Consider the following 25,449-nt stretch of genomic DNA (forward strand, 5'->3'; position numbering starts at 1 on the left):
CCTTTCTCTCTGTCTCTCTCTCAGTCTCTAACTCTGCCTGTCAAATAAAAAAAAAAAAAGAAAGAAAAGAAAAAGAAAAAGGAGATAGTCTGAAAAGAGCTGCTCAAAGTTTTGCTCTCCTAAGGGCAGGAGTAGGTAAGTAGTGTGCGAAAAAGATGTAGTAAAGTGTCAGTCTCATTGTTTACTTGAAAAGAAATGGCAGCTTAAGGAAGCCTCTGCAATTACCTTTTAATAACTTGATAAAACTGCTGTTACTTCTTGGTTCATATTTAGGGAATCTAAACCTTACTGGATCTGTGTGGTCCATTGATTCCATTAGTTGAGTAAGCTTTTCAGACAAAATAACTGTACATGAATATAATGTTTTGAAGTCCTAGCGGCTTTTTGAGCAAAGGAGTAGCTGTTCTCTAACCAAGTCACTGAAGAGATGATTCTGGATGTTTCTGTAGCTATGGAAACCACTTTAGGTCAATAAAAGCTAGTTTTACTGTAAAACAAACCACCCAACTCTAGTCAACAACATTTATTATTTTTCATGTTTCTGTGGACTCAGTAGCAATTGGATGGTCAAGGATGGCTTCATCCCTTACTTGTCTGGGTCCTCATCTGGGGGTCTTGAGTGATAAGGGTGGTTGGGACCTCTCTTTATGTGGCATCATCCAGGTTTGTTCACAAGAACTTCCAGCAGTGAAAGAGGGCAAGTCTCAATGCGCAAGTCTTTTTTCAAGTTCCTGCTTGTGTCATATTTTCTAATATCCTATTGGTCAAAGTAGGACACATAGCAAAGCCAGATTCAAGGGTGAAAATACAGACTCTACTTCCTACATACAGGGCTTCAGGAAATTTGTGGCCATTTTGAAACTGTTTCCAGCCAGTTACTGTAGAAATTATTCTATTTGTTAAGCAGGAGTTTATAAGAGTGACCATAGTTGTCTAGGGTTTCAGATAATATCATACTTGCAACTTTTTTTTTATAAAAAGTACCAATTTAACAGCCTCAATTTAAGAAGGGAAATTAGAGAATACAGTACATTTTCACACTGTTTTATATTTTACAAAATTCATTTATGTGTATCACCTTTTAAGAATCCTTTATGGCTCTTTGCAAGGTAGGTATCAGGATCATCATCCTCATTATGTGTGTAAATTGATGCACATACATGTTAAGACTCTTAAACACCATCACTTAGCAAGTCAGAGAAGTGGGACTCACATTGAGTCTTCTGATGGTACACCTTATATCTTGGCTTCCATGCTGTACCCAGGAGCTTCTGGTGTACCCCACTGGTAATGTATTACAGCAAGTGACAAACAAAAGCTGTCATTAGAGGTGTCTGTAACTTCTCTTACCATACCATTTGTTCATCATGTTCATCCAGTGAAGAGTATAAAGATCTAGAATTTTTTTTAGAAGAGATTTTTGTTTTTACAGGCAGAGTAGACAGTAAGAGAGAGAGAGAGAGAAAGGTCTTCCTTTTTTCCGTTGGTTCACCCCTCAATGGCCGCTGCTGCTGGCACGCTGATCCAAAGCCAGGAGCCAGGAGCTTCTCCTGGTCTCCCATGCAGGTGCAGGGCCCAATCACTTGGGCCATCCTCCACTGTACTCCCAGGCCACAGCAGAGAGCTGGACTGGAAGAGGAGCAACCAGGACAGAATCCGGTGCCCAACCAGGACTAGAATTCGGGGTGCCGGCACGGCAGGTGGAGGATTAGCCTAGTGAGCCGCGCACCGGCCCTAGAATTTTTTAAGGAAGAATGTCTGTACAAATGATACCCTCATTAAGAACTCTTTCTGCTATCTTTCATTTCTGGCATTTGTTAATACCTGTATTTGGTTGTTTCTACATTATGCTTCTCAAATTTCACAAAAACAAATGAATTTGCAAATTTTTCTAGACCCTAGATATTAACAATTCCTCTATCCATTATTACTGTAAGAAATAGGTTTATTCAGGGACTGGCACTATGAAGTATCAGGTTAAGACACTGCTTGTGACACCAACATTCCATATGAGCTCTGGTTCAAGTCCTGGTTGTTCCATCTTCTATTCAGCTTCCTGCTAATGCACCTGTGAAGAAAATGGGAGGTAACCTGAGTACTTAAGTCCTTGCTACCAATGTGGAAGACCTAGATGATGTTTCTGGTTCCTAGCTTTGTACTGGCCCAGACCTGGCTTTTGTAGCCATTTGGGAGAGTGATCAGCATATGGAAAATCTCTCTCTCTCTCTCTCTGAATTTCAAATAAATAAATCATTAAAAAGCAAACAAACAACAAGGTAGGTGTCTCCAGGGGGGCCTTTGTAGTGTATAAGGTTAAGTTTCAGCTTGAGATGCCCAAATGCCCTATAGGAAGGTTCAAGATTAAGTCTCACTTCTGTTTCTGATCCAGTTTCTGCTAATGTGCACCTTGAGAGACAGTAGATAATAGTTCAAGTACTTGGGTCCCTGCCACCCAGCTGAGAGACCAAGATGGAATTCCTGGCTTTGGCTGACTCCAGCCCTGACTATTGTGGGCGTTTGAGTAGTGAACCAGCAGATGGAAAAACTCTCTTTCATTCTGCCTTTCAAATAAACAAAAATAAATAAAAACTTTACAATGACTAAGCTTATCCTGTATCTTTCAAATAATTCAGCATTTACATGCATGCATATGTATACACATATATATTACACCTTTTGTGTCTTTTTTTTTAGAAAACTTTTATTTAATAAATATAAATAAATTTCAAAAGTACAACTTTTGGATTATAGCAGTCCCCCCCCCCATAACCACCCTCCCACCCATAAACCATCCCATCTCCTACTCCCTCTCCCATCCCATTCTTCATTAAGATTCATTTTTAATTATCTTTATATACAGAAGATCAACTTAGTATATACTAAGCAAAGATTTCAACAGTTTGTACCCACACAGGCACACAAAGTATAAAGTACTGTTTGAAGACTAGTTTTACCATTAATTCTTGTATTACAACACATTTAGGAGAGACCCTACATGGGGAGTAAGTGCACAGTGACTCCTGTTGTTGATTTAACAACCGTTGTGTCTTCTGTATTACACTGCTCAGATTTGATTCTCCAGCAGAGCATATAAACTCTCCGCATGCCTGGTCTTTGACTTAACATATAGCACCAGAGAGAAGTTGGCTCCCAAAGTCGTCTTTAAGAAGAGATCAATATTCCTTAAGCCTGTATTTTTCACACAGTAATGGGAGAACAGCAGTCCTTTCAAGCCTGGTTTTCCCTGAGATGAGCTCATACATGAACCAGTGAGACGTGCAGTTCTCTGCACAGGCATGATGTGCAGCCACCATCTAATGTACTCCTTGGTGTCACAGCTCACCTTGGCAGAGTGACCCAAAGAAGCGCTCACTGGCTAATTCCCCTGAGCCTTTTGAAGCGTTAGTGGACCTTTAACTGCCTGCTTAAAATTTTCAGTTAACTTACCATACACACTCGGTGGGAGATTCAAACTAGATAATCTTGGTTTAAAAAAACTGTTTATAGACTATTAAAAGATATCCAAACATAAACTATTAATAGAAACATGTCCAAGAAGGTACCAATAGCAGAGGCCAATGTAATTATTTTAAATTATTAATTACTATGTACATAAAAATTCAAGGTTTTTTGGAATTCCTCTCTGTACATTTCCTGGCTCTTTAGGCTTAGCAATGCTCTAGAAATATTTTAAGTCCAGGAACTCACTCTAGTAATGAAATTTTTATTGTTGTCCCTTGTGCTCATTACAAGGCTTCTCATCCCATCAGGGAAAAGAGAGGGTCTACAGAATGACCTTAGTGTTCTGTTCACGAGGAATTAACATTCCTGCTTGGCCATTCCCTGGTTGCTCCCCTCACTGCACAGCCCTGAGCGTTGTCCTCATCCTCGGTCTGGATTCTTTTAGTGAGTCCTAATTACTTTGGCTTTCAGGCTAGGGTAACCTTTATGGCCAATTTATGGGCTTTTTTCAAAGAAGTTTCCTAGTGTTTCACAGGGGTTTTATTTACTTTCATAAGGACTCATCAATGTTTCTGTTATAAAGAACCGTATTGGTTTGCTTTGCTACTTTTCTCTGCCTCCCATACAGGAAATTACATTTCAAGCAGAAGCATCACACAGAGGAAAGATGTCTCCTTATTCAGTGGAAGCAATTTCTGTCTTATGTGTTATTTTGACTGTCATAACATTCTCAGGCACAAACTTTTCTATCTCGATTGATATTTATAATCTCTCTTTAGGTATCTGTAATGTCAGTGCCTGTGGGAGTGGGAAGCTCAGTACATGGCAGGCAGGAGAGCTGATGTAGTCTGTTCACTCACAAACGGACCAGTGTCATCTAAAAGTCCCACTGTCAAAGGAAGTCCAGAGACTGATTCTGTCTATGAACCAGGAGGGGCAATTCTACCCAGTCTTGAGCTAGTCCTGGTTGGAGGTGGCATGGCTCACTGGGCTAAGGGTTAAAGATTCCAGTTCACTGTCTACTTGCTGCTATTTTTTTCTGTAACTGGATAATTCCCTGATGCTTGATACCTTTATTTAATCATCTGTAATGAGGACTGATGGATTTCTATTTGGGCTTGTTACCAACAGGACATGTGGCATGTCTGTGCAGCTGCCTTCAAGACATCCTTCTGCTTTCTGAATGGCTGAAACCAAGGTACATGATTTCTACTGGAAAGAAGAGAGTTCCAGCAGCAGTTTTGAGTTATAGGCACTGGAAAGGCAGAATCTGTGCCTATCACTGTGTTGGCTCTCAGCTACTGGCCACCTCCAGAACTACACAGTATTGCACACCTCTATTAGATCATGGTTCAAGATCTGGGTAGTCTTGAAGATTATCGACAAAACAGAAGGCTGAGTGTCTACTTGGGTTGAGAATGGGTCATGGGGCATTTACACAAGTTTGCCTAATTTTTTTCATTAAGTTAGTAGATGGTTTTTCATAAACCACCTTGTACTTTCTGTCCACTTTCATTGTTCATTTATAATTCATTTATTGTGATTTATCCAATCAACACATATTCTTAGAGGTTTAATAAGTCTAAAACATCATATAACACACTCTAGTTTTTAGGGTTCTTGGTCAAATGCTGCCTTTGCCATGATTTTTTTCCCTATTACTGTCCATTATGGGGTATCTTATTTTGTTTTGTTTTGGTTTTTATGATTTATTCATCTACTTGAAAGGCAGAGCTACAGAGAGAAAGGCAGAGAGAGAAATTTTCTATCCACTGGCCTACTTCTCAAACGACTGCAATAGCCAAGGGTGGGCCAGGCCAAAACCAGGAGCCAGAAGCTTCATCTGGGTCTCCCACATGGGTGCAGAGGCCCAAGCACTTTGACCATCCTCTGCTGCTCTTCTGGGCTCATCAGCAACAAGCTGAATTGGAAGCAGAGCAGCTGGGACTTGAACAGATGCCCATACAAGATGCTGGCATGGCAGGCAGCAGCCTCACCTGCTGTACCAAAGCACTGGGCCCCACAGGTGACCTTTTTTTCCCTTTGCTTCCTATTTCTTAATTTTCATAGTACTTACATGCTTATACATATTAATGTTATTTGTATGCATGTTTTATTTTTCCCATACTGTAAGTCTCATTTATCTTTGAATCCTCTTACTTCCTAGCGTATCTCCTTGTACTTTACAGATACTCATGGGGATGTAATAGAAGACACATACTGATAACAATAAAATAATACATAATACTATATCGGCATATAAGTAGTACACATCAGTGTGTATTCTGGGAATGAAGGGTAGGTGATTTGATGTCAGTGTAGTCATGGCTGCAGATGTGAGATGAAGACATTCCAGGAGAAGAAGAGAATTAGCCAGTGGCACACATGGGAAAGAAGCACACATATTCAGGGGACCAGGAGTGAAGTTGCTGGGCAGCCAGTAGCCGCTAGAGGATTGCAAATGTAAAGCTAGGACGATTAGACTCTTCTGAAGGTAAAGATTACCTGCCTCCAACTTTGGTGTAATTAGTGTCAAGATCAAAGAGATATTATAGAACAATTTCTCTGGTGATAGTATGTAAGTTAGTGCATCAGCCTGGAGGCAGGGTGTGTTAGAACAATTAGTTACTGGTGCAAGAGTCTTTAAGCATCTTGGTACAGATATAGGAGGGTGCTTCAAAACACACATGGAACAAAAAAGTTAAAAGATAAGTTTACTCTGGTACAAAATATTATTGAAACCCATGCGTAGTTTTCTTATAGTATGTTTTTTCTTTTCTTTCTTTCTTTTTTTTTTTTTATTTGACAGGTAGATTTAGAGAGAGAGAGAGAGAGAGAGAGAGAGAGAGAAAGGTCTTCCTTCCATTGGTTCACCCCCTAAATGGCCGCCATGGCCGGTGCTGCACTGATCCGAAGCCAGGAGCCAGGTGCTTCTTCCTGGTCTCCTACACGGGCGCAGGGGCCCAAGCACTTGGGCCATCCTCCACTGCCCTCCTGGGCCACAGCAGAGAGCTGGACTGGAAGAGGAGCAACCGGGACTAGAACCTGGCACCCATATGGGATGCCAGTGCCACAGGCGGAGGATTAACCAAGTGAGGCACGGCACTGGCCCCTCTTTTTTTTTTTTTTTTTAAAGATTTATTTATTTTATTTGAACTCTGACAGAGTTACACAGAGAGAGAAGGAGGGGCAGAGAGAGAGGTCTTCCATCAGTTGGTTCACTCCCCATTTGGCCACAATGGCCGGAGCTGTGTCAATCTGAAGCCAGGAGCCAGGAGTCTCTTCTGGGTCTCCCACATGGGTGTGGGGGCCCAAGGACTTGGGCCATTTTCTCCTGCTTTCTCAGGCCATAGCAGAGAGCTAGATCAGAAGTGGAGCAGCCAGGACTTGAACCAGTGCATGTATGGGATACAGGCACTGCAGGCAGCTGCTTTACCAGATATGCCCTTATAGTATGTTTTTTCCATGAACTTTTTAAAGACCCCCTGATAAAGCCATGAGGCAGAGACTAGAGTAGAAGAGTGAAATCCTCAGTAAGAACAGTGTGATGGAGTTTGAGAATGAGGAAAAGGGTGGAATAGGGACTAATTTCAGGAGCTGGTGGTGATGCCACACTTAAGACACCACTTGGAATGCCCACATCCCAAGTCAGGGTGCCTGGGTTTGAGATGTGGCTCTGTTTCTAACTCCAGCTTCTTGCTAATGTGTACTTTGGGGGGCAGCAGTGATGGCTCAAGCGACTGTCTCTGCCACCCATGTGGAAAACCTGATAGAGTTCTTGGCTCCCAGATGCAGCCCTAGCCCTTGTAGGTATCTGAGAATTGAACCAGTGAATGGGAATTCTCTCTGTCTTATCTGTCTGTCTGTGGCTCTCAAAATAAACAAGCAAATGAACAAACAACTAATTTGAAGGTCTTTTGTTTGGTGACTTTGTAAATAGTTGATGCCTTTAATGAAAGTCAGAAAATCCATTTTGGATGGAAAAGATTGCATTCAGCTTTGGGCATTTCTAGTTTGAGAATGCAGTGGAATGCATGATTCCAGAGGAGTCAGATACAAATAAATTTGTTAGAAATTCAGAAACAGAGGTTAGGAAAGAGGGTAGGGGTTATAAAGTATGAATAAAACTTTATAAAACAGAGTTACCCATTACTTGCCTTCATATAATTCCTTTTATAAGCTGATGGCAGGACCAAGTCCTATTTGTTTTTGCTGTTTGCCTTTGTGTGTAAAGCACTTGGAACATAATAGGTATTTCATGAATCCTTTCTCTTGGAAGCTACCTAGAACCGTGAACAACTTTATGTTACCTCTGGTGATGAGGTACAAAGAAAGCATTTAAGTGCAAAAATTCAGGCAAGTAAAAGTTTTAGGTAACATTCTGTCTTTTCTCTCTCTTAGAAAATACTTTCCTAGCGAAGTTATCAAATTGAAACTTGGTTTTCTTTTCACCTGGTGAACAACTTTATGCCTATTACAGACAGGATGCCTCAGTTAATTTGTATTTTGTAGTTGCTGGTTTCTCAGGTTTTTTAAAATTCTAAGAAATCTAATCTTCTTGTAGTCAAGCCGAAAGGAACCAGATAAAGTTACTAATCCTTGACATATTGAGAATGTACGTTATACCAAACATCTCTATTCTTTCTCCATATTTCTCTGTAAATTAACCCAGCACTGAGAAATGATTGCCGAGCCTTATGAAAAAGTACTTTCTGGTTCAATTTCTGTAGCTGCTTAATCTGCATCTCCCCTCACAGCCTGGGAGAGTTCAAGCAATGCATCTTTCCAAGTGTGGAGGGAAAAAGTCAGCTCCCCCTGGCTTCAGCAGTTCTCAGAGGAGCTGGACGGATGCCTGGTTGCTCCTGGGAATTGTGCAGTCGCCAGTGCAGCTGCACTCCTCCTTACATGGTGGCCAAGAAAAGTCCCTTTCTGTGCACTGGTTTTTTAGCCCATAGACATAGAGGCACCAGGATGTTGTAGGGGACTTGGAGGCACTCTGCCCTATAAATATGACCTCCTAAAGTTGCCCCTTCCTCTTTCTCTTTGCTCTAGCACAGCTTATGTGGCAAAGCAGCAGCAGACAGCACAGTTAATTCTTTTCTCTCTTGAAAGGAGAGACACCCTGCCAAGGTGCAGAGCAAGAGAGGAAGATGGAATGATAGAAAATGGACTCCATTCCTACCCCTTCAGTGGCTAGAAGAGATGTGGTAGAGGGAGGGCCCTGGATTGAGAGACCATAGAGAGGCCTTGTATTTTCTAGCCAGGCGATGTGTTTCAAGTTACTCTGCCACTCTGGGTCTACATTTCCTCCTTGCAAAATCAGGAATTCTAATGAGATGGTCTCTGAAACCTCTTTCCACTCCTAATATTGTTGTTTTAATTCCGTGGAGTGTAAAAGAACACACTCCAAGTTACTCTTGTCATATTCCTGTTGGAGTACCAGGCACATCCAGCTCAGAAAAACACTTCTCCATACCTTTCAAAGAACTTTGAATGGGTGGGTGGGGGGTGGGCATTTAACCTAGTGGTTAAGAAACCTGCATCCCATATGAGAGTAACTGGGTTCATTTCTGGGTTCCAACTCCTGATTCCTGCTTCCTGCCAACACAGATTCTGGGAGGCACAAGTGATGGCTTAAGTAGTTGGGTCCCTGGAATGAGTTCCTAGCTCCTAGCTTCAACCCAACCCAGTCTTGTCCTTTGTAGACATCTGGGAAGTGAACCACTTGGTGCGTGGGAACTTTGTCTCTCTTTCAGTCTGCCTCTCAAATAAATAAGTTTTTAAAATAGAGTACTTGGGGGGAGAATATAGACAAAAGTAAATCTCAGAGGATAAAATTCATCCTGACATTTCTACTAAATTCAGGAAACTACAACCTTGAACTATGGTTTGTTCGTTGGCTAGAACTTGAGTTTTGAGTAGGGGCTCAATGTCTATGGGGTAAAAATCCATGTATAGAAAGGGTACCCTCTAGGCCGAGCTCCTGATTCCTGCTGGCCTTGAACAAGCAAGGGCTTCCAGTCGGAGGGACTGTGGCTTGATAAAATGGTTCCATGTAGCTTTCTGCTCTTGGTTAATCGGTGGTACGCTGTCGATTATTACTGTGGGCAAGATGTGGAGTCCACGTAGATACTTGGCAAGGGTTTGTATCTATATGGTCGCTATTGTGCGAATTGTGCTGAAATCCTATAATATCTTCAGGCAGTTTAATTTGGTAGTGGAACCAACTTGAATAATTAAACAAAGCGAAGATTTGACAACACTGTACTTGTGGTACAACACAGCTGTGATTCCATGAGCTCAGCAGGAGAAGGAGTTGGGGGCATCTGTCACAGCAAAAGCATGCTTTGTAACAAACAACAATTTAGCAGCCATCCAAAAGGCTACAGAACAGAGGCTATAGAGTACGATCTGTCAGGAGTGAATGGGTCATGGTGTCTGCTTGGCGGGAGGGGTGGGTGGATGGGTGTTAAAGGGGTGGTTGATCATGTCTGCTGGGTGACAGGCATCTTATGAAATGAACTCTGTGCCAGGGTAGGTCAGACCACAATACTCTCCTTTTATAAACACTTTTACTAACTGGTTTATAGGCCCTCAGTAAGTAAACCAGGAAAGGTTAAAAAAATTATTCTTTGAAACAACTAAAAATTTAATACCTTTTTCATATGTCTGCAATAACCTTAAAGATGGAAAAACTCCAAAGACTTTGTCCATTAGATCTAACAGAAGTTTGTATGTTTGAAAAGATTTCTTTCCTGCTTCCTTTTTGTATTGGGGAAGGCTTAAAAAGAAATAAAAAGATTCTTGAGAAGTAACTAATTTTCTGATGGTGGACTCTGGAATCTCTATTGCCAAAGGATTCTCTTTTATTTCCCCCTGAATGTGATGGCTTTTTGTGTTCCCAGTGGTACAGGGGATGCTTTTCAATGACCGTTTCCTCCCTAGTCACATTCAGTCCTGAAGAAACCATTTGTATAGCGTGCATGAGCTGCTCAGCAAGGGAGAACCGGAGCATGGGAAGCTTTGGAATAATTTTGCTGCAAAGCAGAACGGAGCTTGGATCTTAACGTTAAATACTTTTGAACTCCGGGCCTCGGCTATCTAAGTAGATCAGTATGTGATTCTAAAGGAACAGCAAAATTGAAATGTGATTTACATGCTTTGATTTCAGATTCCCACAAGAAAATGTATGTTACTGTCATGCTTTTGTTTGGTGATTAATGTAACTGCAATTGTGGTCGTTTAAAAAAAAAGGAAAAGGAAAAAAATCAATTTATCTCAGATTCTATTTTTTCTGTTTTAATTAACATAGGCACTTCGTCTAGATTAAAAGCATAAACTTGTGAAACTTGACATATTTTAGATTTTATGGAGGGTATGTGAAAACAGTTATTAAATACTAATTTCAAAATAATCCCTTTAAAATCTCTGTTTTAATCCAGGCTATCTTGGCAGTTATTTTTCTGCTCCTGGCTCCTCTTTTTAAGACTCTCCCCTGGCCTATGAGCAAGTTGAGAATCCATACTTCCTTTCTGTTGGTTTTTTCACTGGCCCACGTCTTCCTGTTCATTTGAAGATGACTGCGCAAACCAAACATCCGTCTCTCCTCTGTCTGACTTCTGCTGTGGCTACACTTGACTTGGCGACCACTCACTCTTCTTCATGGAGCTCTCCACAACTTTCCTTGCTTCCTGGTGTGTCTCTAACCCATTTTCATTTCAAATGCTTTCATCAGATTTTCTCTTCTTTAGCTTTACCTTTAATTTACCTATACTTCATTTTTAGGGCAAAGCTCCCAGCCTCTCTTTACGGAAGTTCTTACTGTCAGCCCTCTTCTTCAAACCTTTCACTACCTGTGATGCTTCACCCTCCCATTCTTGGTGACCTCATGCCTGTATGGTTGTACTTGGTTTTCCTATTTTAAATGTCTCAACTTTGATCACTGTAAAATGTTTAGAACAAAAGTCCTCTTTCTTTCTGATATGTTTTTAACACATTTTGCTTCAAATTCTTTTGTTATATTTTTCTCATCTTCAGCTGCATTTTATTTTGTCCATAGGCAATTTGCCAGCCTCTTATGCATTTTTTTCTTCACCATGGCCACTTTTTTTTTTTTTAAGGTTTATTTACTTACTTGAAAGTCAGATTTACAGAAAGAGGGAGAGAGAGAGATCTTCCACCAGCTGGTTCACTCCCCAGATGGCTGTTCATGGTGGGTAAAGCCACTGATTACAATGCTGGATCCCAAATGGGCACCGGTTCATGTCCTGGCTGCTCCACTTCTGATCCAGCTCCCTGCTAATGGCCTGGGAAAAGCAGCAGAAGATAGTCCAGGTGTTCGCATCCCTGACACCCACCTGGGAGACCCAGGTGAAGCTCCTGGTTCCTAGCTTTGACCTGATTCAGCCCTGTCTCTTTCATCTGGGGAGTGAACCAATAGGTGGAAGCTCGCTCTCTCTGTCTGTCTCTGCAATTCTGATTTTCAAATAAATAAATAAATCTTTTTTTTAAAAAAAAGCGGGATTTTATGGATTTGGGATTTTGACTTTTGTTGTCTTATAACAGATCAAGACAACATCATATGTGCTACAGCTATACTCTACCCCAGCCCTAGAAGAGGCCTGACACAGGGTCAGCGCTCCGAAAGATTTATTGAATAAATGGACTTCTTGAAGTTTTGTTTTTTGAAAGATTTGTTTATTTATCTGAAAGCAGATTTACAGAGAGGCAGAGGCAAAGAGAGAGAGAGAGAGAGAGAGAGAGAGAGAGAGAGAGAGAAAGGTCTTCCATCCACTGGTTCACTCTTTAAGTGGCTGTGATGGCTGGAGCTGGGCTGATCTGAAGCCAGGAACTAGGTGCTTCTTCTAGGTTTCCTATGTGCATGCAGGGGCCCAAGCACTTGAGACATCTTCAACTGCTTTCCCAAGCACATTAGAAGGGAGCTGGATCAGCTGAGGCTTGAACTGACACTCATATGGGACGCTGGCACTGAAGGCGGCAGCTTTAACCCACTATGCTACGGCATCAGCTCAGACTTTTTGAGTTTTAATTTGTAAACCTCTTGGGGCACAGTGAAATAAAAAATGTAATTTATTTTTAAGTTAAAAATCACCTTTTTTATTAGTAAAACCATATGTGTGTATATACAAAAAATGCTTACATAAAGCAGTGTATTTGGTAAGCCTACATATTGTTAAATTACATACAAGTTGTATGTAATTTATTCATTTATTTTCATTTTATTTGAATGGTAGAGATACAGAGAAAGACACAGACTGTCAGAGAGAGAGAGGGCTCATCCCTCTGGTTCACCCCAAATGCCCACAGGATCAAGCTAAAGCCAAGAACCCAGAACTATTGCAGGTCTCCTATATAGTTGGCAGGGCCCAAGTATCTGAACCGTCATCACTGCCTCCCAGAGTACACATTAGCAGGAAGTTGAGAAGTGCCATGGGAAGTGGAGAAGCCAGGAGTTGAACCAGGCACTCTGATGTGGGATGGGGACATCCCAAGTGAAGACTTAAGCATGGTGTCAAATACTTGACCAATGTCTATTTTTTTAAAATACAACTTTTATTATCACATACATCTATATACAATCATATAAACAAATATATCCCTTTAATATATATTTTAGTAAATATTTGCATATTTTCTGTGTATTTAAATATAGATTTTTAAAAAATAAAAATTGGTTCATATCACATGTAATCTTTCTAAATACTAACACAATTCAAAAATCAGTGTAAATTAAGAGTATATTTTATGTGTACAGCAAAGGTAGATTAATGAGGTATCCTAATTTTTCTGCTTCTTGTATACCTTACCTTATGGTCTCACTTTCTTTCCCCTTTGGTGTCTAGTTGAAATCTCACCATTTAAAATGCAATTTCTAAGAGAAGGAGGTCTAACTTATACTAGAACATATAAGCATTCCAGAAAATATACTTCATATCTTTGCTTCATCTTATTACTTGTTTTTTTCCAAACAGTTTATTTCAGATGGACTGACAGCTAAAGTTCCCCCATTGATTTTTTTTTTCTTTTTTTGACAGGCAGAGTGGACAGTGAGAGAGAGAGAGAGAGAGAAAGAGAGAAAGGTCTTCCTTTTCTCTTGGTTCACCCACCAATGGCCGCTGCCGCCGGTGCACTGCACTGATCCAAAGCCAGGAGCCAGGTGCTTCTCCTGGTCTCCCATGTGGATGCAGGGCTCAAGCACTTGGGCCATCCTCCACTGCACTCCTTGGCCACAGCAGAGAGCTGGCCTGGAAGAGGGGCAACCGGGACAGAATCCAGGGCCCCGACAGGGACTAGAACCCGGTGTGCTGGCGCCGCAGGTGGAGCATTAACCTATTGAGCCATGGGGCTGGCCCACCCATTGATTTTTAGAACAATTAAATCTTTGAAATTAAAGGTTGACCAATGAAGTGTAAGTGTGATGCCTGCTTAGGCAGATGTTTTCAAGGAGGTGAAATTGCTTTTCAATTCAGGGACTGTACAGTTCTGAGGTACTGGAGGACTAGTTCTTTCTTCCTTTAGCTCTTTCTGTTTCCTAACAGGTATCAAGAGAGAGCAAGGACACTGCTGGGTTTTCCAGATTCAGGTTTTGTTTACTCTCAGTTTTAAAGGTCAGAATAGTGACAACTAGCCAGACAGAAAGGACACAACCATTAACAGGAAAAGTGCTGATGATTTTCCCAAGAGGCACTCCTTTGCATCATAAAGGGGACAACCGAATAGGAAAGGTGCTGAACCAGAGTAAATCTGATGAAATCCCAAAGTGATAACTCTGCATTGAAGCATGTGCATTTCCCGGCCCAAGGCCGTCCAGGAGAGAGCCCCAAGTTTTTACTGCGAACCAGGAAGTCTCCCTCTGGCAGTAAACTATCTTTGCCTCCACAAATATTTACAAACAGACACCCTAGCCATGGAAATGAAAAAAACAAAGGCTAAAACAGATAGGGACATGAATTTTTAATTTGAGGTTTATGACATAGTATAGATAAGAAATTGCAATCACACAATTTTTTAAAAGCAGATTTTTGGCTCTTGGTGCTTTGAAATAGCATGACAATAAATGTTTTACAAAAGCTCAGGGTTTAAGGAGTGGATTTTTTTTTCTTCTTTTGACAGGCAGAGTGGATAGTGAGAGAGAGAGAGAGACAGAAAGGTCTTCCTTTGCCATTGGTTCACCCTCCAATGGCTGCTGTGGCCGGCGTGCTGTGGCCAGCGGTACTGCGCTGATTTGAAGGCAGGAGCCAGGTGCTTCTCCTGGTCTCCCATGGGGTGCAGGGCCCAAGCACTTGGGCCATCCTCCACTGCACTCCTGGGCCACAGCAGAGAGCTGGCCTGGAAGAGGGGCAACCGGGACAGAATCTGGCGCCCCGACTGGGACTAGAACCCGGTGTGCTGGCGCCGCAAGGTGGAGGATTAGCCTAGTGAGCCACGGCGCCGGCCTAAGGAGTGTATTTTGAACTGACTCTACAAATGAAATTTATCTAATATCCAATTTATTACCCAAGCTTTTCTGAACTTCAGGTCTGGACATAAAGGGTAGAAAAAGGTAACTAAGTAATGATACTGACATATCTTATTAAGGGTTATTTGGGTGAGTCAGCTATGTCTGAATGGATAAATAATATAGTGAAATGAAAATGTCAATTGATATCGCAGGAATGGACAGTTTCTACAAGGCTCCATAACAAAACAATACCTTCAAACCAAACATTACAACATATAGACTAGGGGTTGGTGCTGTGGTGTAGCAGGTAAAGCAGCCATCTGCAGTGCCAGCATCCCATATGGGTACTGGTTCAAGTCCGGGCTGCTTCACTTCCAATCCAGCTCTGTTATAGCCTGGAGAGGTAGTGGAGGATGGCCCAAGTCTTCAGGCCCCTGTACCCATGTGGGAGACCCAGAGGAAGCTCCTGGCTCCTGCCTTCAGATTGACGCAGCTCCAGCTATTGCGGCCAACTGAGGAGTGAACCAGCAGATGAAAGACCTCTCTCTCTCTCTCTCTCTCTCTCTCTCTGCCTCATCTCTCACTGTGTAACTCCAACTTGCAAATAAGTAAATCTTTTAAAAAAGAAAACGACATAAACTAACCAATGCCCATGTAAGAATTTCAAGTAACGTTGTAGCATGTTTTGTAGATCAATGGTTCATACCATGCTGAAGCTGGAGACATTTCACTATTCCAAAGTTATTCAGAGGGAGTTTTCAGCTGAAGTGAATCTGTCACCATTAGTGCTCTAGTAACGTCACTACAGCTATTGGTAGAAAGGTACATTTTTGTGACAGTAAGTTTCATTTGCCTAGAGTTTGTCTTCTAGATGTATAATGTTGAAGGAGAATCGCAATCTGAAAAGACGTTGAAGCTTCCGCTGGGCGGTTTCCTTTCTCCCTGTCCTTCATTCTGTCTTTGGCTTATGCAACACCCACAGGGAGAGTGATTTCTGAGGAGTTTATTTTGTAAGGATACTAATTTTCCAAATACATTTCATTATATCAGAAGCTCTTTGGAAATCAAGCCTTACATATCTTTCTCTTTTCCTCTCCCTGCCCTCTATCCCCTGTGTGGTGATACTTGTATGTTAAATTGTTTCACTGACCTTGAACGTTTTGTTCACATCCTTTGAAAAAAAACAGGGTAAAAAATGATGACTTTAAGTTACTGTATTACAAAAAAGAGAGTGCCTGTTAGTCAGTGTTCCAGATGATAATACTTTTCAGTCTTCTAAATTGGGAGGGTACAGATAAGTAGAATTTTAAAGTTATAAATAAAGACTTTTAAAAAAATATATTGGGGCCGGCGCCATGGCAGAAGGTTAATCCTCCGCCTGCGGTGCTGGCATCCCATATGGGTGCTAGTTCTGGTCCCGGTTGCTCCTCTTCCAGTCCAGCTCTCTGCTGTGGTCTGGGAAAGAAGTGAAGTGCTTGGGCCCCTGCACCTGTGTGGGAGACCAGCAGGAAGCACCTGGCTCCTGGCTTCAGATAGGCTCAGCTCTGGCTGTTGCGGCCACTTGGGGGGTGAACCAAGGGAAGGAAGACCTTTCTCTCTCTCTCTCTCTCTCTCTCTCACTGTCTGTAACTCTGCCTATCAAATAAATAAATAAAATCTTTTTAAAAATAATTTTAAAAAGAATAAAAAACATATATTTTATTTATTTGAAAGGCAGAATTACAGAGAGAGTGAGAAGGGGAGAGATAGAGACAAAGAAAAACTTTGAATGATAACATCAAAACCCTTTGATTTAATATAACTGTATTTAAGAACTCACTTATTTCTACTTCAAACTCAAACAAAATATTATCAACTTTTTCTTAATAAAAATACGGATAGAAGTTCAATGCAAAATATGAAAAAATAACTAATAAATAAATAAATAAATACTTCTTGGGACCTGTCTTGTGGCACAGTTGGTTTAGCTATCTCTTGCAATGCCAGAATCTCTTACTAGAGTGCTGATTCAAGTTTTAGCTACTTTGCTTCCTATCCAGCTTTCTGCTAATGTGTAGGGGAAGCAGCTGATGATGGCCCAAGCACCTGGGCCCCTGCCACCTACATGAAAGAGCAGGATGGGGTAGGTGCTGTGGCGCAGCAGGGTAACCCCTGGCCTGAAGTGCCGGCATTCCATATGGGCGCCGGTTTGAGACCCAGCTGCTCTACTTCCAATCCAGCTCTCCGCTATAGCCTAGGAAAGCAGTAGAAGATGGCCCAAGTCCTTGGATCCCTGCACCCATGTGGGAGACCCAGAGGAAGCTCCTGGCTCCTGGCTTTGGACTGGCGTAGCTCTGGCTGTTGTGGCCAACTGGGGAGTGAATCATCGAATGGAAGACCTCTCTCTCTCTCTCTGTATAACTCTGATTTTCAAATAAATAAATAAATCTTAAAAACAAACAAACAAAAAAACTATAACACCAAAAGCTTAAAAAAAAAAAGAAAAAAAAGAAAAAGCAGGTTGGAGTTCCGGGCTTCTAGTTTTGACCTGGCCCAGATCTGTTGTGGCCACTTTGGGAATGAACCATCAGATGGAAGGTCTCTCTCATTCTGTCTCTCCCTATCTCTCTCTGCCTTTCAAATAAATAAGTGAATCAATTTTAAAAAATTGTGTGCACTCCATCTAGCTTGTCATACAAGATATTACTCTGATCAATATTTTTTCAACCTATGTATTTTTTAAATTTATATAAATAGGAATCATAATTAAATTTTTTAAAGATTTATTTATTTATTTATTTGAAAGTCAGCGTTACACAAACACACACACACACACACAGAGGTCTTCCATCTGCTAGTTCAATCCCCAGTTGGCCGTAATGGCTGGAGCTGCACCAATTCGCAGCCAGAAGCCAGGAGCTTCTTTTAGGTCTCCCGCGGGCCATTTGGGGAGTGAACCAACAGAAGGAAGACATTTCTCTCTGTTTCTCCCTCTCACTGTCTGTAACTCTGCCTCTCAAATAAAATAAATAAAATCTTAAAATAAAGAATTTATGGCAGAAGTATTTTTCTCAAAAATCTTGAAGATACTGCTTCTAAAAATTGTCACGATTTGAATTCCAACGTCATTATTATATGATCTGTTTTTTTTTTTTTCTGGAAGTTTATAGGACCTTCTCTTTGTTCTCTGTGCTCTGAAATTTCGTAGTGATGTGTCCTTGTGCTTTGTAATTGAAATCTGGAAACTCAGGATTATTAGTTTCAGAAGTTTTCTTATATCATTTTTCAGTAATGTCCTTGACATTTTCTTTGAGCTTTCTAAGCAGAATTCCTGATATTCAGATACTGGTTCTCCTGGATTGACCCTCTCCTTATCTTTTCTTCATTATTTTCAGTCTCTTCATCATTTTGTCCTACCTTCTGGGAGATTTTTCTCAACTTTATCTTTATATGTAACTTTTTTTATAAAGTTGGGAAAGTAAAACAAAGCTTATTTTTGCTTTGTTTTACTTTCCCAACTTTATGTTCTCTGAATGTTTTCTCTTCCTCCTTTCTCCTTCCCTCCCACTCTTCCTTTCTTCCTTCATTCCTTTCTTCTATTTTTCTAAAACTCTTTTCATGTATTCTTCTGCTCCCAGTATTTCCTTTACGGGCTTGTTTATTTTGCTCTTCTTACAGGTTTAAACCAAATGCAGCTGGCTATGTGTTTGTATTATGAACGAGGTACTAAAAAGCTGACTGAATCTTTGGGAGTATGGGTTCCACCATTGTGGTTTTTGCTTTAGGAAGATGGTAGGTCCTCTACAACAAGTTTTTGGTTTTGTTTACTTGTTTGTATTTAAGAATACTTCTTTCAAGGCCGGTGCCGCGGCTCAATAGGCTAATCCTCCGCCTTGTGGCACCGGCATGCCGGGTTCTAGTCCCAGTCAGGGCGCCAGATTCTGTCCCGGTTGCTCCTCTTCCAGGCCAGCTCTCTGCTGTGGCCCAGGAGTGCAGTGGAGGATGGCCCAAGTGCTTGGGCCCTGCACCCTATGGGAGACCAGGAAAAGCATCTGGCTCCTGCCTTCGGATCAGCGCGGATCAGGCAATTGGAGGGTGAACCAACGGCAAAAGGAAGACCTTTCTCTCTGTCTCTCTCTCACTGTCCACTCTGCCTGCCAAAAAAAAAAAAAAAAAATGCTTCTTTCAGGCCTGGTTTTGTGGCAAAGTCAGTTCAGCCATTGCCTGTGACACTGGCATCTCATATAGATGTCAGTTCAAGTCCTGGTTGCTCTACTTCTGATCCAGCTCCCTGCTAATGTGCCTGGGAAAAACAGAGGAAACTGATTCAAATTCTTGGGCCCCTGCACCCACATAGGACTCAGATGAAGTTCTTGGCTCCTGGATTCCTCCTGGCCCAGTCCTGGCTGTTGCAGCCATTTGGGGAGTGAGCCAGTGGATGGAAGCTCTCTCTGTCTTTCCCTCCCTGTCTCTCTCTGTAACTCTGCCTTTCAAATAAATAATTTTTAAAAAATGTTTCTTTTTAAAAGGATTTATTTATTTGAAAGGCAGAGTAAGAGAGAGAGAGAGAGAGAGAGAGAGAGAAAGAGAAAGCTCTTTCGTCTGCTATGGCTTGGCCAGGTTGAAACCAGGATCCTGGAACTCCATCTGGGGCTCCCACGTGGGTTTCAGGGGACCAGGTACTTAGGCCATCTTCCATTGCTTTCCCAGGAGTATTAGCAGAGAGCCACTGTATCACCACACTGGTCCATTACCAGCTGGACCACCACACTTCTTTCCATTACCAGCTTGCTAAAAGGGATTATAAAACAAGCAACAACAACAACAAAAAAACAGGAACAGATTTTATATTTCAACAAATGCTTCCTTGGCACCTATTGAACTCATCATATACTTTTAAACTTATAATTTATTGGTGTAGTTTCTGAATGGTAGGCATTTTCTAACAGGAATATTTTAGCATGGCTGATTGTCCTTCTCTAAGGAGATGCTGAAATTTTCTAATTTTTAGGAAAAGGGAAAATTTGGAGTGGGACAGCTGACAATGCTGTTCCTGCTGCCTGTGTATAGGTTAAAGTGAAGCTTTCTCTGCTTTGGGCTCTGTAGAGGTTAAGATTTTCCTTTGCAAAACAAAGATTTGGCCTAGAAAGCCTATGACATATTTTTTTTTAACTTTTATTTAATGAATATAAATTTCCAAAGTACGATTTATGGGTTACAATGGCTTCACCCCATACCGTCCCTCCCACCCACAGCCCTCCCCTTTCCCACTCCCTCTCCCCTTCCATTCACATCAAGATTCATTTTCGATTATCTTAATATACAGAAGATCAGCTTAGTATACATTAAGTAAGGATTTCAACAGTTTGCTCCCACACAGAAACATAAAGTGAGGAATAATAGATGATTTTTTTAAAATGATGATGAAATCAGATCAGACCTATTGTCATGTTTAATCCCAGTGAGAGTCAAGTTGGGAGTTGATAATTTTTTTTTTTTTTTACAGAGGATCAGTTTAGTATGCATTAAGTAAAGATTTCAACAGTTTGCACCCCCATAGAAACACAAAGTGAAATATATTGTTTGAGTACTCGTTATAGCATTAAATCTCAATGCACAGCACATTAAGGACAGAGATCCTACATGAGGAGTAAGTGCACAGTGACTCCTGTTGTTGACTTTACCAATTGACACTCCTGTCTATGGCATCAGTAATCTCCCTATGCTCCAGTCATGAGTTCCCAAGGCTATGGAAGCCCTCTGAGTTCTCCGATTCTTATCTTGTTTAGACAAGGTCATAGTCAAAGTGGAGGTTCTCTCCTCCCTTCAGAGAAAGGTACCTCCTTCTTTGAAGACCTGTTCTTTCCACTGAGATCTCACTCACAGAGATCTTTTGCCAGAGTGTCTTGGCTTTCCATGCCTGAAATACTCTCATGGGCTTTTCAGCCAGATCCGAATGCCCTTAGGGCTGATTCTGAGGCCAGAGTGCTATTTAGGACATCTGCCATTCTATGAGTCTGCTGGGTATCTCACTTCCCATGTTGGATCACTCTCCCCTTTATTTATTCTATCGGTTAGTGTTAGCAGGTACTAGACTTGTTTATGTGCTCCCTTTGACTCTTAGTCCTTTCATTATGATCAATTGTGAACTGAAATTGATCACTTGGAATAGTGAGATGGCATTGGTACATGCACAGTTATTCTTAAGTGTTGAAATTTAACTGAAATGTGATCCCTGTTAAACATAAGAGTAGGAATAAGAGAAGGAAGAGATATATAATTTGGGACATGCTCAAGCTGACTTGCCCCAAATGGTAGAATTAGAAACATACCAGGGGACTCCAATTTAGCCTATGACATATTTTAAGGATTTAATCAAGTTTTAACATTACCCTTACATTTTTGTGTTTTATATAATGTTTGCTTTGTAAAAATTCCAATTGAAATTCAATCTCCATATTCATGACATCAAACACATTGCATCTGACACCCGTTAAGGGGAAGAAATAGAATTTATAAAATGTTTTTCCAATGAACACCTCATCTGTGGTTCAGCTACTTTCCTTACCACAGCATAGTTTTCCCCCTACTCTTCATCATCCTCTCATGGCAATCAAAGAACCAGAAGCATTGTTCTCTCCTGCAGCATCTGGCTCTTGTCTGTACCTCCCCAGGGAAGAGGGAAGAGCTAGAGACCTGCTTCAGTAATTAGTATTAGCTGTGGAAAGTGTCTGAGTTGCCTGGAATGCCGAAGGACGTTTAGCTAAGATTCCTCCTTAACCATTAAGCTACAGAGAAGATGTAGAAATGATTGGTAGAGTGAAAAAATGGGCGGCAGCCTAGAGAAAGGGAGACACCCAGGCCTGGGAATCAAGCCTAGAGGCTTTCTGCTCACCTCTCTGTTTTGCTCCTCCCTGGGTCTTGTTTCCTCATACGGAAAATGAGGAGGCTTGACTTCACCACATTGTCTGTCCGGGTTTTCTCTTTTTTTTTTTTCTTTTTTTGGCTCTCACTTCTTTTGTGCTTTAAACCGTATCTTTTTCATTGTTCTGAATTTTTATTTAGAGGCAGAAAGCCAGAAAGAGCTTCTATCTGCTGGTTCACCGCCCAAATGCTCACAATGGTCAGGGCGGGGCTGAGGTCAAAGCCAAGAGCTGGCTATTGAATCCAAATCGCCCATGCGGGTGGCAGGGGCTCCGTTACTGGAGCCTGCTTCCTGCTAGGATCGCCTTAGTAAGGAGCTGGAGTCAGGAGCCAGAGGTGGGCATTAAATGCACATGCTCCAAGTTGGGACACAGGGGTCTAACCTGCCAGGCCACACATCTGCCCTGAGCAGTATCCTCTCTAGACACTCTTCAATAAAAGGACTTGTGGAGTTATTATGTTTAGTGTGAACTTCATTGTCTAAGCTGAAAGAGGTCTTAACAATAATTCAAACAGAATCTTTCTTCATTTTATTGTAAATATTGTTTTGTTTTTAAATTTATGGAATAGAAGTGTTCTGGGAGAATCCTAAAAGATAGCCATGGTAGGCAGAATAAGAGCCCCACAAAGATGTCTGTGTCCTAATCCTTGAAACCTTCTGTTGAGTTATCTTTCATGGCTAAAGGGCTTTTCAGATATGGTAAATTAAGGACATTGAGGGGGCCAGCATTGTGACCTAGTGGGTAAAGCCACTGCATGAAATGCCCAGATCCCATATGACACTAGTTCATCTTCCAGTTGCTCCTTTTCCAACCTGACTCCCTGCTAATGGCCTGCGAAAAGCAGCAGAAGATGGCTCAAGTACTTGGGCCCCTGCTACTCATGTGGAAGACCCAGATGAAGCTCCTGGCTCCTGGCTTTGGTCTGGTCCAGTCTGCTGTTGCGGCCATCTAGGGAGTGAACCAGTGGATGGACGACCTCTCTCTTTCTCTTTCTCTATCTCTCTCCCTCTTTCTCCATAACTCTGACTTTCAAATAAATAAATAAATAAATAAATCTTTAAAACCAAAACCAAAACAAAACAAAACAGGATGTTGAGATAGAAAGGTTAACTTTGATTGTGAAGGTGAGCCTAATCTAATCACAAGGGTCCTTAAAAATAGAAGAGGGAGGTGGAAAAGGTCAAATTGTTGTTCCTGGCTTTGTAGATGGAGAAAGAGTATCTTCATTCAAAGGATACAGACAGCCCACAGAAGCTGGGAGAGGAAAGGAAAGGGATTCTCTCCCAGGATTCCAAAAGTGCAGACCTGCTGACATTTGATCTCAGTCCTGAGTCACATTTTAGATTTCTGACCTCCAGAACCAGAAGATAATAAATCTGTATTGTTTTAAGCCACAAATCTGATAATTTGTTAGAACAAAAGTAAGAGATTAAACCAGTCATTCATCTCCGGCCTTTATTATATAAAACAAATATATATATATATATATTAGTTATTTCATTTCTATGCATGTTGCTCACATAGTAGTGAACACCTCTGTCTTAACAACCAAATATTATTCCATTTTATTTGTTTGTATTATAGCTAAAGGCATAATTAGAAAATTGATTAGTTATGCTTCCATATACTGTAATAGTCTTAGATCTAATTATTTCATGGGACTGTTTCATTCTTAGAATTCACAGAATATTGGATCTGGAAAGAATCACAGTATACACTCCAACAAAGTCTAACATTGTCTCTGTGTAAGAGAAGTTGTGACCTGTTGAGATTAAACCCATGATCTTCCCCATAATTATCATGCTAGTAGTCTATGATACTGGGATTAAAATAAACGACTTCGATCTCCCAGACTAGCATTTATCTCACCACACCATACCGTTTGCAACTGAAAGTGTTGCAACATAGAAATATCAAACGAACCTCGACTCCGGGTGTAAAATGTGAAGGAATGTGAAATTCAAGTACACTGTGTATAATTCGACTCATTCTCACTTGAGAAGCAGTGTAACACAGTGGTGATCTAGACCCCAAATGTAATGTGGAGACTAAAATCCTGCAGAACTGTGGGGAGATTTTAAAACATTAACTGTGAAGAGATCTAAGCTGTGGGGAGATTTAAATACATTAACAGGAGTGCTGGAGTCGCTGCCGCCGAGCCCGGGTACCATTACCGAGCGCCCCGAGCGCCTGTCCGACGTGCACTCCCAATTCCTTTTGGTTCCAGGTCCAAAATGGCAGCTCTCAAGGATCAGCTGATTCACAACCTTCTGAAGGAAGAACATGTCCCCCAAAATAAGATCACGGTTGTGGGGGTTGGTGCTGTGGGCATGGCCTGTGCCATCAGTATCTTAATGAAGGACTTGGCGGATGAACTTGCTCTTGTTGACGTCATGGAAGATAAACTGAAGGGAGAGATGATGGATCTCCAGCATGGCAGCCTTTTCCTTAGAACCCCCAAAATTGTCTCTGGCAAGGACTACGGTGTGACGGCCAACTCCAAGCTGGTGATCATCATGGCTGGGGCACGGCAGCAAGAGGGAGAAAGCGTCTGAACTTGGTCCAGCGTAAGGTGAACATCTTCAAATTCATCATTCTCAATGTTGTCAAGTACAGCCCCCACTGCAAGTTGCTTGTTGTTTCCAATCCAGTGGATATCCTGACCTATGTGGCCTGGAAGATAAGTGGCTTTCCCAAAAACCGTGTGATTGGAAGTGGTTGCAATCTGGATTCAGCCCGCTTCCATTACCTGATGGGGGAAAGGCTGGGAGTTCACCCGCTGAGCTGTCACGGCTGGATCCTTGGCGAGCATGGAGATTCAAGTGTGCCTGTGTGGAGCGGCATGAAAGTTGCTGGTGTCTCCCTGAAGACTCTGCACCCGGAGTTAGGCACCCATGCAGACAAGGAACAGTGGAAACAGGTTCACAAACAAGTGGTAGACAGTGCCTATGAGGTGATCAAGCTGAAGGGCTACACATCCTGGGCCATTGGACTGTCTGTGGCAGATCTGGCAGAAAGCATAATGAAGAATCTCAGGAGGGTGCATCCGATTTCCACCATGATTAAGGGGCTCTATGGAATAAAGGAGGATGTCTTCCTTAGTGTTCCTTGCGTCTTGGGACAAAATGGGATCTCAGACGTTGTGAGGTGACTCTGACCTCTGAAGAAGAGGCCCACTTGAAGAAGAGCGCGGACACGCTGTGGGGAATCCAAAAAGAGCTGCAGTTTTAAAGTCTTTGGATAATATCCTACCACTTCACTGTCTAGGCTACAACAGGGTTTTAGTTGGAGGTTGTGCATGTAGTCCTTTTTAATCTGATCCATGATTGAAGCAGTGAGATCATAATGGCCTAGGGAGGGAAAAAGCCATGTTTCCTAAAGTTAGAAATAGAATGGTTTACAAAATCTGACAGCTACATCCAGGTACTGGGTGACACTGACTTTATGTCCTCCTGAGCTGGTCAGCCTAAGATAGAGTTCCCCACCTCTGAGGTGCCACTGCCTGTGTTGCATGAGCTCCAGTTGCCCTTCCGACTAGACGTGCGTTTACTGTGTGCTACGTAACTTCTGCTCCCTTCACCAAACGTGCTTAGTCCAACTTTTCTTCCCAGTCAGTCACAA

General features: G+C 41.7%; 1 pseudogene; it reads left to right on the plus strand.

The window, feature by feature from the left end:
• Positions 1-23,950: 23,950 nt before the first annotated feature.
• Positions 23,951-25,074, plus strand: LOC100351519 (L-lactate dehydrogenase A chain pseudogene; annotated as a pseudogene).
• The last annotated feature ends 375 nt before the right edge of the window (positions 25,075-25,449 follow it).

Source organism: Oryctolagus cuniculus, chromosome 5 (assembly GCF_051225735.1).
Source record: "Oryctolagus cuniculus isolate XC-2025 breed Fujian yellow rabbit chromosome 5, ASM5122573v1, whole genome shotgun sequence".
In the NCBI taxonomy this organism is placed as follows: domain Eukaryota; kingdom Metazoa; phylum Chordata; class Mammalia; order Lagomorpha; family Leporidae; genus Oryctolagus; species Oryctolagus cuniculus.